Here is a 16,590-nt window from a genome sequence, read left to right as displayed (position 1 = left end):
AGTTACAGCACTACACCTGTACTCACCAGCTGGTGAAGCCTACGACAGTAACTTCCATATTTATTTTTGTTAATTTATTCATCCAGTAAATATTTACCAAGCCCCTACCACGTGGGTACTCAGGATCCAGCAGGGAGCCTTTATAGACCGAGATTCTGCCCTCGTGAATCTTACAAGCGGATTGGGAGGAAGACATTAAAAATTACTCAGCTTTATAATTACAGAGTATGAAGGAATGGGATGTAGAGCTATAAAGAGTATAATGAGGAGTTCGTCTGCTCTGGGGACTCAAGGACAGCTTCCCTAAGGAAGTGGCATTTGAACTGAGCTCTGAAAGATGAGTGGGAATCAATAAATTGAAGAATCAAAGAGAATGGCATGTGGAGAGGCCTCAAAGCAGGAGGGAGCATGGCATTTGAGGAACTAAAAGAAAATTAGAGCACATCACAGGAAGAAGGTGGCATGGGATAGATCAGAGAGGTTGGAAAGGGCGTACAGGGCCTTGCAGGCCACACTGTGGGAGACAGGAAAGGATTTTAAATAAAGGAAGGACACAGTCGATTTCCTGACTGCTGTGTGGAGAGTTGAAAAGAGGAAAAGAATGGACACGAGGAGACCATTTAGGAAGCCATTTCATTACTGCCTGTTGTGATAAGAGCATCCCCCTGTTCTTTCATCTGGATCTCCAAGCCCAAGGTCTACATAATAGAGGAGAAGCCCTTCAGGAGATCCCTCTGTCACCACGTCAGTCCTCGTGCTCATTGGCAGCCAGTCTTTCAGGACAATGAAGCCCCCTGGTGCACCCAAACCTCTGATGAACTGTGTGGGGCAAGAGTTCTGCATACCGATTGCAGGAAACACGGTGCCTAAGACGGAATGGCTAGAAGTAAGAGAGACAGGGATCTCTGCCTGTGGAGAGACCATTTGATAGAGACAGAGCTGAGCCTCCTCTGGGCTAATGGCGCCAGGCTGCATTCACTCACTCCGGGATGTTAGGTTTGGGGGATAGAATCCTTAGAGATGGAGGGGTAGGGATGTCAGTCTTGAGTACTTGAGAGCTGGATAAAGGAAACTTGAACTGATGTCAAACTTTCGCTCCAGCTGGTTTTATTGCCTGGTTCAATTGGGGGAGTTACTGCCACTGATGTGGCTGGGATCCATGAATTACTCTTTTTATTTTTTCATTAATAATTTTTATATTTATTACATGATGAAATGATAATATTTTGGATACAGTGACTAAATAAAATACATTATTCAAACTAGTTCTACCCATCCCTTTCACTCTTTTAAATGTAGCATGAATTACTCTTGAAATTAGTCACATAGTAAAGTTTGTGCCAATCTCTTTTGGGGTCCAGGAAATGAAAGTTACAGAATTGCAGTGAATGGAACCATGGACCGTTTACCAGCTCTGGTGGATCACTGAACTCCTAAAAACCCTATGTAAAGGGCTCTATCGGGGACTCTAGTTATGTTCATAGGAAGCCAACCGTCTTCATTTCACTCCAACAAAAGGCTGATTGTCTGTGAGACTTTGGTCACAGCTGTAGGATCCAGGGCCACCTGTTAGCTAAATAAAGGAATCTGGGAGTGTCAAACTGCTCAAGACTCTACATAAGGTTTGGCTGTTGGCAGATCCGCCAGGAAGCCTTGCATCAGAACTGTGGAGCCTGTGGACAAGTCCTTTCTTTGGGCCAACATGGAGTTTTTCCAGCATGTACACTGGTTAGGTATATGATTAGCTTCTCCATAATTTTACCCAGGAGAAACCTAGGAGTTGGCAGATAGCATAAGTCCTAGGAAGAAACAGGAGCTGGCAGCAAGGAAGGCAGGTATCATAGACAGAGGCAAGTAGCAAGTTCAGTCTGTTGTCCAAGAAGCAGAAAAGATAGGTACTGCAGAATGCTCTGCGCAAAGGTCAAGGTCAATACTTGATGCAAAGCTACTCCACTTCTCCACAGCCCACCTTCTAGGTTCAACTGAATTAAGCACTTTAACACCAGGCATTTTGAAAAATAAAATAGATCTATTTAGTGGGTATTTGGACAAAACCCAAAATCTAGACAAGAGATCAACACCTTTCTAACATCCCACTTGTTACTTTGTTACTAGGGGCTCAATCAGATTTAAAACTAAGAAGGAGGGGTGGAATAGACAAGGCAATGACCCCTTATTTCCAATATCCTTCTCTGGGCTCCTTCAGGGGTTCTTTAGTATCCCTCAATATACACCATATTTGACTCAGCTTCTATATCTATGTATTTATATGGCCCTTCATTCAGCTATTAAGGCAGTGCTAAATTTTAAGATTCTCTCTAATTGCTTTTTTTGACAAATGCAAAATGCCTGCAAATTTTAAAAAATTTATTTATTTATTTATTTATTTATTTTTGGCTGCGTTGGGTCTTCGCTGCTGTGCATGGGCTTTCTCTAGTTGCGGCGAGCGGGGGCTACTCTTCGTTGCGGTGCAGTGGCTTCTCTTGTTGTGCAGCTGGGCTCTAGGCGCGTAGGCTTCAGTAGTTGCGGCTCGCGGGCTCAGTAGTTGTGGCTCACGGGCTCTAGACCGTGAGTTCAGTAGTTGTGGTGCACGAGCTCAGTTGCTCCGCGGCAGGTGGGATCCTTCCGGACCAGGGTCGAACCCATGTCCCCTGCATTGGCAGGTGGATTCCTAACCACTGTGCCACCAGGGAAGTCCTAGCCTGCAAATTTTTAATTAGAGGCTAGAGGAAGATAAAGGACCTTTAAATTTTCCCTTGCACAAAGACCATAGATTGACTTGCAGCTATATGCCTTCTGATTTCAATGACTGTCTGGACAAATAGCATAAATAAGTACATGTACTATAGTAGGAGACACTTACCAAGTCTATATTTATGAGTTTAATTTTTAGATTACACATCTGTTATTTAAAATAAATCTTAGTAGAATTAAAATAATAGCATACATTCTTTTGGTTTTGAATTTGATAAAAATTAGCCAAATTTTCCTAAATCTTCAAAGCTGTATGACAAACTGTTTATAAAATTTATATGGAAATGAAAAGGGCCAAGATTTGTTCAGACACTTTTGAAGAAGGCAAAGGTGGAAAGACTTGATCTACTAGGTGTTAAAGTTTACAAAGCAAAAATAATTTAAGCAGTGTGGTATTGGCACAGGAATGAATAAAAACACTAATGGAACAGAATAAAGAGCCCAGAAACAGATCCAAACATGTACGGATACTTGATATGTGACAGAGGTGGGACTGCTGAGCAATGAGGGAGGGAGGGGTGTGTGTGTCTGTGTCTGTGTGTGTGTGTGTGTGTGAGAGAGAGAGAGAGAGAGAGAGGAAGAGAGAGAGAGACTAACTGACTTTTAAAAGCAATGTTTATAGAATAAATTATATGATATTAAAGATTTGCTTCAAAAATAATCTAAAGGAGGAAGGAAAAGAAGGTAAGACGTGACCACATGTTTCATGATTGCTTAAAATGAATATTTAGCTTATGAAGATTTATTATATTCGTTTCTCTCTTTTTCATATGTTTGAAATTTTTTACAATCAAAACTTAAATAAGGAGATGATCTGAATGGCAGGGTGAGGAGTTCTACAGACCTGCTCTCCAGTGAAACAACCATAAATGGTGAAAATTATTTTTAAAAAACATTTAACAGCTCTGTAAATTGTCCTAAAGTCATACAGCAAATGAAATGTTTACTCAAGAAAATCTACTACATCTCAGTAAGAACTGTCAGTCTATGGCACTTGAGCCACAACCCATTCCCCTCTTCCCCCATCTCTAGTTCAGTAAAAAGAAAACTCCACTCTGAGCAGCTGTGGCCAACAAGATGGAGCTCCCATTCTCCCAATTCCCAACTGAAGCAAGATTCAACTATATACTATCTACAAGACATTTTTGATTCAAGATACAAATAGGTTGAAAGGAAAAAGATGGAAAAAGATATATCATATAAACAACCATAAGAAAGCTGGCGTGGCTATATTAGTATCAGGCAAAAGAGGCTTTAAAATTATTTACTATTGATAAAAAGAAGAATTTTATAATGACTAAAGTATCAATATATTAGGAAGATATAATAATTATAAACACATATGCTTCTAACAACAGAGCCCCAAAATGCCTGAAGCAAAACCCAACAGAATTGAAGGGAGAAATAGTCAATTCAACAATAATAGTTGGAGACTTCAATACCCCCCTTTCAATAAGGATAGAATAACTAGATAGAAGACTAGCATGAAAATAGAAGACTTGAAGAACTCTATAAACCAACTAGTCTTAACAGACATCTGTAGAACAACTCTACCCAACAAAAACAGAATGCACATCATTCTTCTCAAGTACACATGAAACATTCTCCAGAACAGACCATATGCTAGGCCATAGATCAAACTCAATAGATTTAAAGTGATTGAAATCACACAAAGTATGTTCTCCAACCACAATTGAATGAAAGTAGAAATCAATATAGAAAGAAATTTGGGATACTAAAAATTATGTGAAAATTAAACAGCATACATCTATATCACCAGTAAAAGAAGAAATCACAAGAAAAATTAGAAAATACTTTGAAATTAATGCAAATGAAGACACAACATACCAAAATTTATGGGATGCAGCAAAAGCTGTGATTAAAGGGACATTTGTAGCTGTAAATGCCTACATTAAAAAAGAAGAAAGATCTGAAATTAAAACTTAAACTTCCACTTTAACACATTGGAAAAAGAGAGCAAATTAAGCATAAAGCAAGCATTAGATAGGAGGGAAATACAAGTCAAAACCATAATGAGCTATCACTAGGATGGCTGTAATCAAAAAGTCAAATAATAACAAGTGTTGAGGAGGATGTGGAGAAATTTGGAACACTCACACAATGCAGGTGGGAATGTAAAATGGTCCAGCCACTTTGGAAAACAGTCTAGCGGTTCCTTAAAAGTTAAACATAGAGTTACTCTATGGCTCATCAATTTCACTTCTAGGTATATACCCAAGGGAAATAAAAACATATGTTCATGCAAAAACTGTACACAAATGTTCATAGAAGCATTATTCCTAATAGGCAAAAGTGGAAACCATCCAAATGTCCATCAACTGATGAATGGCAAATGAAATCCAGTATAACCATTCAATGAAGTATTATTTTGTAATAAAAAGGAATGAAGTACTAATATATACTACAACATGGATGAACTTTGAAAATATTATGCTAAGTGAAAGAAGCCAGACACAAAACATCGCATATAATATGATTCCGTTTATGTAAAATATCCAGATTAGACAAATTCACAAAGATGGAAGGTAGGTTAGTGTTTGCCTAGGGCTGGGAGGGCAGTTGGGGGAAAATGAGGACTGACTGCTAATGTGTACAGGGTTTCTTTCTGGCATAATGAAAATGTTCTAAAATGGATTGTGGCAATGGTTGCACAACTCTGTGAATATGCCAAAAACCACTGAATTTTACACTTGAAATGTGTGAATTGTATGACGTATGAATTATCCATATATCTCAACAAAGGTGTTATTTAAAAGTTAGATAAGTATAGCAATCTACTTGTACATTCCTAGTGAGATATACTTTAAGGACAAGGGAACGAAGAAAATATTTTATAAACTATTTTAAATAATCTTTTTATTCTTCTAGTAATTTAAAAAATATTTTTATTTATTTTATTTTTATTTACTTGGCTGCACCAGGTCTTAGTTGCGGCATGTGGGATCTTTAGTTGCAGCATGTGGGATCTAGTTCCCTGACCAGGGATCAAACCCAGTCCCCCTGCACTGGGAGTGCAGAATCTTAACCACTGGGCCACCAGGGAAGTCCTAAATAATCTTATTACTGATGGTAGTGTTTCTATTGTGATGTTGAGGCTTGTGTGTGTGTCTTATGAGAATAAAGTAAAGTACGAGAGAAAGGACTACAGATGTAACATCAGTTAAAGTTTTTCCTGTATTGGCAGTATCAGGATGAATTAATAATGTTTTGTTATCTTTTATACTATATATATGTAATATATTGTATTTTATATTATGTATACATAAACATACATATATATACACACACACTCTAAGTCCATTGAAAAGGTCTAGAAGTAATGGCCAATTCAGTAGCAATGAGCACATTTTATACCCCAAGTTTTCATCTCTAAATTTCTCAGTAAAAGGAATCAGGGATCCTCAGAAATTGGCTGATTCTTGATCTGGAGAAGAAAATATTTTAAAAAAAGCTTGGAACAGCTTATCATTACAGAAAGGAAGAAAGCTATCGAAGATTTATATAACTATTTCAAAAAAGAGGCAAGAGTCAAATTGAGGAGGCTTCCACTGAAAAAGATGGGGCAACTTGAGCACAAATAAGATTAATAAATTCATTCACAAATTAAGATTAACAAATAAGATTAATAAATTCATTAATAAAATGAATTGAGATACGTCAAACATTTTTCAAGAGTTCATGATGTGCTTGTAATAAAACAAATAAGAAAATACATTTCTCACTTTTGGAGGCTACTCGGGAAGCAACTCATTATTTTGAAAAGTGTTAAATTAAAGGAAAGAATCAAATATTTATCTTATTTCTTATATGACCTCTAAACTAAGGTAATTAATTAGTTGATGAGAAGTTTCTCTGTACAGAAGTTTCCCAATAAATAAGTGAAAAGGGAATGAGAGAATTAAAATATCACTTTTTTTGTAAACTTTATGAATGAATAGATTCTAGTAATTATTTTTCAGTGGTGGTTAACATCACTACAGAAAAGACAACCAGATACTATGTGCTTCCTGATGTGCTTATATCACCTATGAAGTATTCTTGCCAAAAAAAAAACAGAAACAAAAAAACTAGAATCAAATCACACCTTTAGAGCCAGCTACCAGCTTATAGGGAAATGCAGTGAAGCGAAACAGGGGAACCTGTTAAAGGAAACCACAAGGATGCGGTCAACAAAACCCAGTCTGCAGGTCAAACAACCGAGTTTTTTCAACAAATAAATTGCAGGGAGGAAAATGAGAGCAGTAGGCAGAAGAGAGAAAAAGAAGAAAGTGAGAGATCTATAGATTAAAAGAGATTTAAGACTCTTACTTTACACCAAATAAAAAAATTAACTAAAAATGGATCAAAGACCTAAATGTAAGATCTAAAACTATAAAAACTCTTTGAAGAAAACATAGGGGAAAAGCTTCATGACACTGGATTTGTCAATGGTTTGTTGGATATGACACCAAAAACAAAGGCAACAAAAGTGAAAATAGATAAATTGGAATACATCAAAATTTAAAATTTCTACACATCAAAAGACACAATTAGATTGAAAATTTAACCTATGGAATGGGAAAAAATATTTGCAAATCATGTATCTGATAAGGGGTTAATATTCAGAATATATAAAGAACTCCTACAACTTAACAACAAAAAACAAACTGTTTGAAAAATGGACAAAGGCCTTGAATAGACATTTCTCCAAAGAAGATGTACAAAAGGCCAACAAGCAAATGAAAAGATGCTCATCATTAATCATTATGGAAATACAAATCAAAACCACAATGGTATACCACTTCACAACCATTAGGATGGATACTGTTTAAAACAAACAAACAAAGAAAAAAACCCCATAAAAATCAGAAAATAACAAGAGTTGGCAAGGATGTAGAGAACCTGGAACACTTGTGCACTATTTCTGGAATGTAAAAGGGTGCACCCCCTAAGGAAAATGATGGTCCCTGAAAAGAAAAAAAAAATAGAATTCCAATAAGATCCAGTAATTCTGCCTCTGGGTATATATCCAAAAGAATTTAAAGCAGGGTCTCGAAGATATTTGTACACCCATGTTCATAGAAGCATTACTCAATAGCCAAGAGGTGGAAGCAACCCAAGTGTTCATCAACAGATGAATAAACAAAACGTGGTATATACATACAATAGAATGGTATTCAGCCTTAAAAAGGAATGAAATTCTGAATACTACAACATGGATGAACTGTGAGACCATTATGCTAAGTGCAGTAAGCCAGTCACAAAAAAACAAATACTGTATGATTGCACTTATCTGAGGCATCTAGAGTAGTCAAATTCATAGAGACAGAAAGTAGAATGGTGGTTGCCAAGGGGCTAGGGGATGGGGGAGTGGGGAGTGGTTGTTTAACGGACATAGAGTTTCAGTTTTGCAAGGTGAAAAGAGTTCTGGAGACGGATGATGGTGATGGTGGCATGACAATATGAATGTACCACACTACAGAACTGAACACTTAAAATTGGTTAAGATGGTAAATTTTATGTTATGTGTATTTTACCACAATTAAAAATTTTTGTAAATTTTAATTTAAAAAATATTTAAGAAGCAGCCAATTGCAATTTATGGATCTTACTTCGATATTGATTCATACATACAAAGTTAAAAGAAAACAAAGGAAGGGGAATTCCCTGGTGGTCCAGTGGTTAGGACTCTGTGCTTTTACTGCTGGGGCCCTGGGTTTGATCCCTGGTCGGAGAACTAAGATTCCACAAGCTGCACAGCCAAAAAAAAAAAAAAAAGAAATTTCAATAGTAACTGTATGTTTAATGAATTAAATTTTTATTGTCCAATTTTTAGGTGAGATATAGTATTGTGGTTGCTTTTTAAAAAAAGAGTCCCTGTCTTGTAGAGATAAGTGCTAAAATATTTAATGGATACAATAATTTGATGTCTAGAATTTGCTTTAATATAGTCAGGGCAGGGGAATAGATGGGGGCAAAATAGATTAGCTATGAGCTGATAATTGTTGAAGTTAGTTGTTAGATACATCAGGGTTCCTTCTCCCCCATTATGTATTTTTAAAAATATTTATTTGGGTTGAAAGTTGGTGGTATTTGATATTATTCTTTACTACTAGGTACGCATATAGGAAGGATACTACATTTATGCCAGTTTATTCTCAGCCTACTATGACATGCTTGTTTTCAACCTCATCTAGCAAATCTGTTCCCTTCTGTCAAATGCTGTGGAACTAAATAGTTCCTCGCATTCCAGTTGCTTAGAAGCCAGAATAAATAGCCATATACCACATGGCACCATCAGTCCCTGTTCACAGTCCAGAAATATCATTAGAAAATGGGTAAGTAATGCACGTCTGCTGAAGGATATCCTGTGAGCCACAAAGTGTCAAAAACCTGTGGACTGATTACTGCCCTACAAACAGGACAGCACTGGAGACACTGAGACTGATTTTTAGGTTAAATTTATCCATGAAGGAAACAGAGAGGCAATGTTTATACAAAATTGTAGGAAACTGGATATGAAACACATCATCTAGCTGCTTCAAACCATTGTCCCAAGAGCTTGTTACTGAGTGAACAATTAGCTGTTTCCTGTCACTTATTTTTAACTTTCATGTTTGCATTTTAAAGTCTAGCATAGTAAAAGATTTTGCTTTAATTTTCCCTAGTGAGTTTTACATTTTTGTACTTTTCTATATTCAAGTATTTCTATTTTTTAAAGTATGGTATATAATATTACAAACAAGCTTATATGCTTCTACTTTTATTTTGGAATTAAAGTGGTTCTAAAAGGCACATTTATTTAAACTTTTCCTGCAGAGGATTAAAGAAATTAGAAAAAATATAATTGTAGCCTTATTTAAATATGTTTTCTCTCCCTGTCTGAAGTCCCTCTTTGTATCCTTTGGCCCTCAGCTTTCACAATAGTAGGAAAACATTCTTGGCACATGTTTTACAACTGTAGGACATGCTTCTGAATCCGGTAAACCCAGTGCCCTTCCTAAGTGTAATGAAAAGATTGTTTAAGCATTTCCTTCTGTTCATAGAGGGAAAAATTCTCAAAATGGGTTAAACTTACACAGTGGCGACATACAACTGAAGGTCAAAGATGTTGAGTTCAAGTCATGCCTTGACATCAAAGCAGTTGAGTGACCTGAGGAAAGTCACTGAACCCATTGGGGTTTTAGTCTCTTTGTTATATATTAAGAATGTTCCAGAACATGAGCTTTAAAATACCCTCCAGTTCTAAAATTCTGTGCTTCTTTGAATTAACTCATGTAAGAATTGGTATGACTCAGGATTTGTAGATAGCGCCAAACCCAGTCTCCTCCATCATAGATTTTTATACACTTTTCCATTCTTTTACCTACTTTAAGTTAAAGACTCTTAACTATCACTACCACAAGAAAAGATATAAACAGTAAAGATGAAGTAGAACATAGAAAACATGCAAAACTTTTTTTTTAATCTCTGAAAAATAGAGAACTTTCTGCACTTTGTTTTCATGCCTAAATGAGTTTGCCTTGCTAAATTAAAGATCAAATAAAATCTCTCAAGCATTTTAAGCAACGATTACATTTTTTCATGCCCATCAAGTACATTTTTAACTGACTAGATAGAATGGTCCTGTTTGATATCAGTATCACAAAATTCAGGAAGGAAATGAATGTTAGGACTTTAGATTTGAATCAGAAGTCTTCAGCACTCTGGACTCAGAGTTAAAGACTCCAGGAGGCCTGAGTGTCAATTTCCTCTTTTATAAAATGGGACTATAATTCCTCTCTGAGAAGGTCATTGTGCAGATAAGTAAAAAATAATGTAAAAGCACTGCTACATACAGGTGCTCAAACTGCACTCTTCCTCCCTTCCTTTCTTCTTTCTAGTATCATTAATAATAATGATAATAATAATAATAATAGGCACCCCCAAATATTCATTAACTGAAGGATTTATTGGATGATATTTAAAAGGGCAGCATAAGTCTAATAAGGGAGAGAAAGGAGAAAGTTTCAAGATTAATCAATCAAGACAGAAAAAACCTGGAAAGACATATACCAAATGTAAATGGTAGTCTTTTTTGAATTGTGGGAACATGCTTGCTTTTTATTTCCTTATTTATTGCTATCTGCATTTTCTAGTTTTTCCACAGTGAATGTAGTATATTATAATTAAGAGTTTTAAATAAAATTATAGAAACATACCTGAACCCATTGATCAAGCTATCACTTCCTACTAACATGATGCAATAGGAAGATTACAGCACAGCTAATGAAGTGTTCTTGCCAAAATAAGTAAGTAAGTAACCCTGAATTTAATTCTTTCTCCAGATCTAACTCAGTTTACAAAAAATATAGGGGATATGGGAAAATTTTAAATGACACCATGGAAATGCAATCAGAAAAATCCAGAATTTAGGAGATACTACAGGACACTTGACCCAAATTTTCAATCAATGAACGTCAGGAGGGTAGAGAAGGGAGATGAACTCATCAATTGAAATAGATTTATAACACACCATTGTAAAGCAATTATACTCCAATAAAGATGTTAAAATAAATAAATAAATAAAATAGATTTAAAGGATATAGCAATCAAATGCAAAGTGTGGACCTTCCTTGAATCCCAATTCAAACAAACCAACTATCAAAAGCCATTTTTAAGCCAACTGAGGAAATCTGAACATAGATTTAGATATATATTAGATGATAAAAAAATTTAATGTTAATTTTGTTGAGGATGGGGATAACAGTATTGTGATTTTTGCTAAAAAAAGAAAGATATAGTATTTATGGGTGAAATGATAATAATGTTTGAGAGTTGCTAAAATACTCCTACAGAAATAAAAATAAAATAAAATAAGGGAGAGATGGATGAAATGAAAAAGAAAATATTGCTAACAGGTAAAGCTGAGTGATGAGCTCATGAGAATTTATTATACTATTGTTTCTACTTTTGTGTCTGTATTAGAAATTTTCCATAATTAAAAGTCAAAGACGTATGTGATCTTTAAAGACAAAAAGTAGTGGTCAATAGCAAAAGTGTCTCTTCTGTTCCTGCTCTCTCCTCCTGGTCCTCTGTTCCAGTCACACAGCATGTGACTGTACAATCTGTACATCTAGGAATGGCTGGGTGGGTCAATAATATTGAAAATTGTGTTTCAAAGTCATTTCCAGGAGATCTTGGATTTTTAATAGGCATTCCAGGAAGCCTGTGACTTCTGGGTAAGGCATGACTTACAGAAGAAAGGACCTTCCATTTTCTAAGGATTGATTCTTTGTGAAATAACTAGTCAAGGGGTCGTACCTGGTCTCAAGTTCATCGTTCTAAGTGAACTGCATTGACAGTCATCAGAGTTGAAACAAGGAATTTTCTGCCAATTAACTTGTGTTTTTCTTGTGTTTTTTTTGTTTGTATGTTTTGTTTTGTTGTTTAGGGTTTTTCCTGGTTTGAACTCTTTCTATCTGTGACTTTTCTGTGCTGGTTTAAATTCTCCTTACTGAGACTTCCCTGGTGGCCCAGTGGGTAAGACTCCGTGCTCCCAGTGCAGGGGACCTGGATTTGATCCCTGGTCAGGGAACTAGATCCCACATGCATGCTGCAACTAAGAAGTCTGCATGCCGCAGCGAAGATCCTGTGTGCCTCAACTACGACCCGGCACAGCCAAAATAAATAAATAAAATAATAAATAAATAAATATTAAAAAAAAAAATTCTCCTTACCTGTCTTGTTTGTGTGGCTCTGTGATCAACCAGAGCTGGGCCTCCTCATCCTTGGCCAAACCCCTCTGCCTAGAGTTAATCTATTCCAGACTTGTTTAATTTAGCAAAGCCCTTCACAGGAGCCACATGAATATTTGACTTTGCACATTCAGTTTTTATGTGTACATGGCTTCTTTTTTTTTTTTAATATTTATTTATTTATTTATTTGGCTGCATGGGGTCTTAGCTGCGGCATGCAGGATCTTTCGTTGCGGCCCACAGGCTTCTCTCTAGTTGTGGCGCAGGGCTCTAAAGCACACAGGCTCAGTAGTTGCGGCCCACGGGCTTAGTTGCTCCACGGCATGTGGGATCTTAGTTCCCCAACCAGAGATCAAACCCATGTCCTGCACATTGGAAGGCGGATTCTTGACCACTGGACCACCAGGGAAGTCCCTATACATGGCTTCTTAAAAAGCTGATTATTCCGTTTTCCATATTTATTATTTCTGACCAGAATTTGGTGTGGTGGTGTGGAATGCCCTTTTCTTACAAGAGCCGTAGTAACCATCTTCCTGACCATGGTCTTCGAGTATTTGGGGAAGATGAGTCAGATATACAAGATTCACTACCCTCCCAGGCATGAGGTCCACCTTGGCTCCAAAATGAGCTGATGTAATATCAAACTGGTATTAGGTCAATATCAAATATTCTATCAAAATCTGCAAAAGAAATTTTAGTTGTTTCTGTATTACAAAAAGAGATGATGTATAAAACAGTTTTATTAGTCAACATCTTTTCTTCCACTGGAAGCAATGAGACTTACAGGGAAAGAGAGGCAAGCTTATCATTCTCCTTTCAACCAATACCCACAGGCAGATAGAAATTGCAGACTCCTTTAGGTCAGAGCTTAGTGCTGTAGTCTACACACACAGGTGCTCACTGAATGCTACTTATTGACCACCTGGGAGTTGGATTTTCTCGGTCATCTAGTAGAAAATATTTTACTATAGAGACGATGTTGACTTAAAAAAAAATAGATCACGGTCAGGATTACCTATTTGAAGGGAGTATCTGATATACTAGACCTTTGGTAAAATTATTTGTTGGACTGAATCAATGAGAAGCTAGAGTTTCTATTTTGAGTCTCTGTACCGTTCACACTCATTCAGACCCCAAAACATTCAGATTTTTGAGCAAGCGGGACCCTTCTCAGAATGTTGCTTCCAAGAGGCCTTTTACTTGTGAATCAGTCTGAATTTCAATACATTCTTTGCCATCTTTTATTCTCCAGTGTGAATCAGCATTATCATATTCAAGAGGTCCCTAGATTAGAGGTAATTTGAACTTTAGATATTAAATAAGAAAATAAATTTTCTTATACTCCGGCTACTGAAAACCCAGTGCCCAGCTCACTTTCCTAACATGGCAGCAAAACCAGTGCCAAGTGTGAGGTGTATGCAACTTACATTCCCATGGCCATTCCAACCCCTAAATAACATTCTGAAACTCAAAGGAAAAAAAAAAGCAAAAAGAGAGGTTTCGTTTGTTATCAACAGCCACTGAAGTGTATACAGTGATGCCAATTATTTAGGAGACTACATAGAACCACGTTAAATACATTGAACAAAATTCATTCAGTAAATATTTATTATTATGTGTCAGGTGCTATTCTAGGTACTGGGGAGGGCATACAGCGTGAACAAAAAGAGTCAAATCTCTGTTCTCATGAACTTACATTTTACTTGGGGAGACAAGCAACAAATAGGCACAGAATAAATATATAATAGGTTGGGTGATAATAAGAATCATGGAGAAAGTAAGGCATTGTGGTAATTCATGGCCCCTAACAGGGCAGGCTGGAAAACTCTTAGACCCTACTGGAGTGTAGGCATAGATAAGGCAAGAGTGCCAAAGCCACAAGGACACCCAGGCACAAAGCCTTGATGATCTGTCTCACTTCGCAGCAGAATGATAAGGTAGTATAGGTTGTTTCTGGTTGTTGAATGGCTGGGGGGTGAGAGGAGGTGTGTGAGGCAAAGCCCACAGTTCTGTGCTCCTCTACCTAGTGGACCTCTCACTCCAAGTGGGCTGTGGAGACCACCAAATCCCAGAGGAGCCTCCATGAGAAAACAAGAGAGGCTGTGGGCAAGTGTCCCCAGTCACTTTCTTATTTATTCTTTGCATTGCTTATTAGCTGTTTCAGGAATCTTCAGTCAAGTTCTTGTCATCATTTTTGCCCATCCTCAAACTTGAAGCAGTCTTTGTGGTCTGGCCTGGGTCAGGCTAAGAATACAATACAAATAGACATTGCTGGCATTGAGGGTGGAGGTGGGATTCACTTTAGAAAAGGTGATCAGGCAAGACCTATCTAATGAAGTGACGCTGAGTAGAGACATGGATAAAGTAAGGCAGTGAGCCTTGGGCTATAGGTAGGGGCTGGAGGTCGGAGGAGTGGAATTCCTGGCCCAGAAACAGCCAGCGTAAAAGCTCTGAGGCAGGACTGCTCTTGGGAGTTCAAAGGAAAGTGAGGCAGCCATGAGACTGGAGAGGAACGAGAAAGGGGAGAGGTAGATGATGTAAGGAAAGGTCCTGGGAGGCCAGATTACTTATGGCCTTGTAGACCATCATAAGAACTTTGGCTTTTATTCTGAATGAAAATGTTGGGATTGAAGCAGAGGAGTGACTGACGTAACTGAGATGGAGAAAGGACCACTCTAGCTGCTCTGTTTAGAATAGACTCTAGGGACAAATAATAGAAGCAGGAAGACCGGTTAGGAGGCTATTTCACTAATCCAAGCAAGAGATGACAGTGGCTTTGACTAGTATGTTAGCAGTAGAGAGAGTGACAAGTGGATGAATTTCTGATTATCTGTATTTTGAAGGTAGAGCACACCAGGTTTGCTAATCGACTTAGGTGCGAGGTTTATGAAAAAGAGAGGAATCAAAGATGACGCCACACTTTTAGCCTGAGCAACTGGGAAGAGAATTGAGGTGAGAATATGGAAGGGCTAGATTTTTTTTTTTTGACAGGGGGTGGGGGATTAAGTTTGGCTTTGAATATGTTAAATCTGGTGTGCCTATTGGACAAATAAAATGAAGCTGTGAAAGGATAGCAACCTATAGCTTAAGGTGAATTTAAAAGAGAAGTTATTCAAATTGCAGAAGTTTATCTGAAGGGATAAGTTACATATTTGGCTTGGCCTTCAATTTTAAAACAATGGGAAACTAAAACTTGTAAGTTGTTTTTAGTGTTTATGACTGTAAATCTAATCATACTGGCACTGCTATATTTTCACGCCCACCCCCCCATCCAGATGTGAGGTTTAACGATAAAGATACTTTCATAATGAAATCATTAAACAAAGATTTTAAAACATGAGCTATTCACAAAGAATTGTATACGAATATTCATACCAACTTTATCCATAATAGCCAAGTATTGGAAACAACAAAAATATCCATATACAGGAGAAATAAACAAATTACAGTATATTTTTAAAAGTAAAATACTACTCAGCAATTAAAAAGAAGTACTGATTCATGCAACAATGTGGATATCATAAACGTTATGTTGAGTGAAAAAAGCCAGACTAAAAGATTACAAATTCTGATTCCATTCAAGTAAAGTTCAAGAACAGCCAAAAACTAATCTATGGTCATAGAAATCAGAAAGTAGTTGCAGCATATGAAGGAAAAATTGACTGGAAAGGGGTACAAGGGAACTCTCTGGGGTAATGAAGTTGTTCTGATGATTGTTAAAGCCAGACATACAAAATTGTCAAAATTCACTGTATTAAACACATGTACATTTTATTGTATGGAAATTTTATCTAAAATACACAACAGGTAAAGCAACTATACTCCAATAAAGATGTTAAAAAAATAAAATAAAATACACAACAGAACATAAGCCAACTACTGAAAGCGCTATATACTACAGGAAAACCTAGGCTAAAAGCAATTAATCTAATTGAGCACAATGGGAGCTCTGAGTTTCCCAGCAATCAAGGCAAAAGGGAAATAATTAATTTAGTCCTATTATCTAATATCAGCAAGTATGAGAAAAATTTTTTCCTAACATTAAAGAATATTTAAATAAGAATATTTAGATTAGAAATATTACAATTTTTTTCAATAA

At 36.8% G+C, this 16,590-nt stretch overlaps 1 long non-coding RNA gene across 7 annotated transcripts in view; it reads left to right on the top strand.

Annotated features, from left to right (window-relative positions):
* Positions 1–16,347, top strand: part of LOC309647302 — a 36,060-nt gene extending 19,713 nt beyond the window's left edge. For 6 of the 7 annotated variants that reach the window (XR_014255920.1, XR_014255921.1, XR_014255922.1 and 3 more), the window contains one exon: positions 1,362–16,347. This is a non-coding gene — a long non-coding RNA (uncharacterized lncRNA). The remainder of the gene's footprint in view (positions 1–1,361) is intronic. The other variant, XR_014255925.1, reaches the window with a different exon arrangement.
* Positions 16,348–16,590: the final 243 nt, after the last annotated feature.

The sequence above is a fragment of the Balaenoptera physalus genome (genome assembly GCF_965194825.1).
Source record: "Balaenoptera physalus genome assembly, chromosome: 18".
NCBI lineage: Eukaryota > Metazoa > Chordata > Mammalia > Artiodactyla > Balaenopteridae > Balaenoptera > Balaenoptera physalus.
This window is presented reverse-complemented; position numbering and strand designations above follow the sequence as displayed.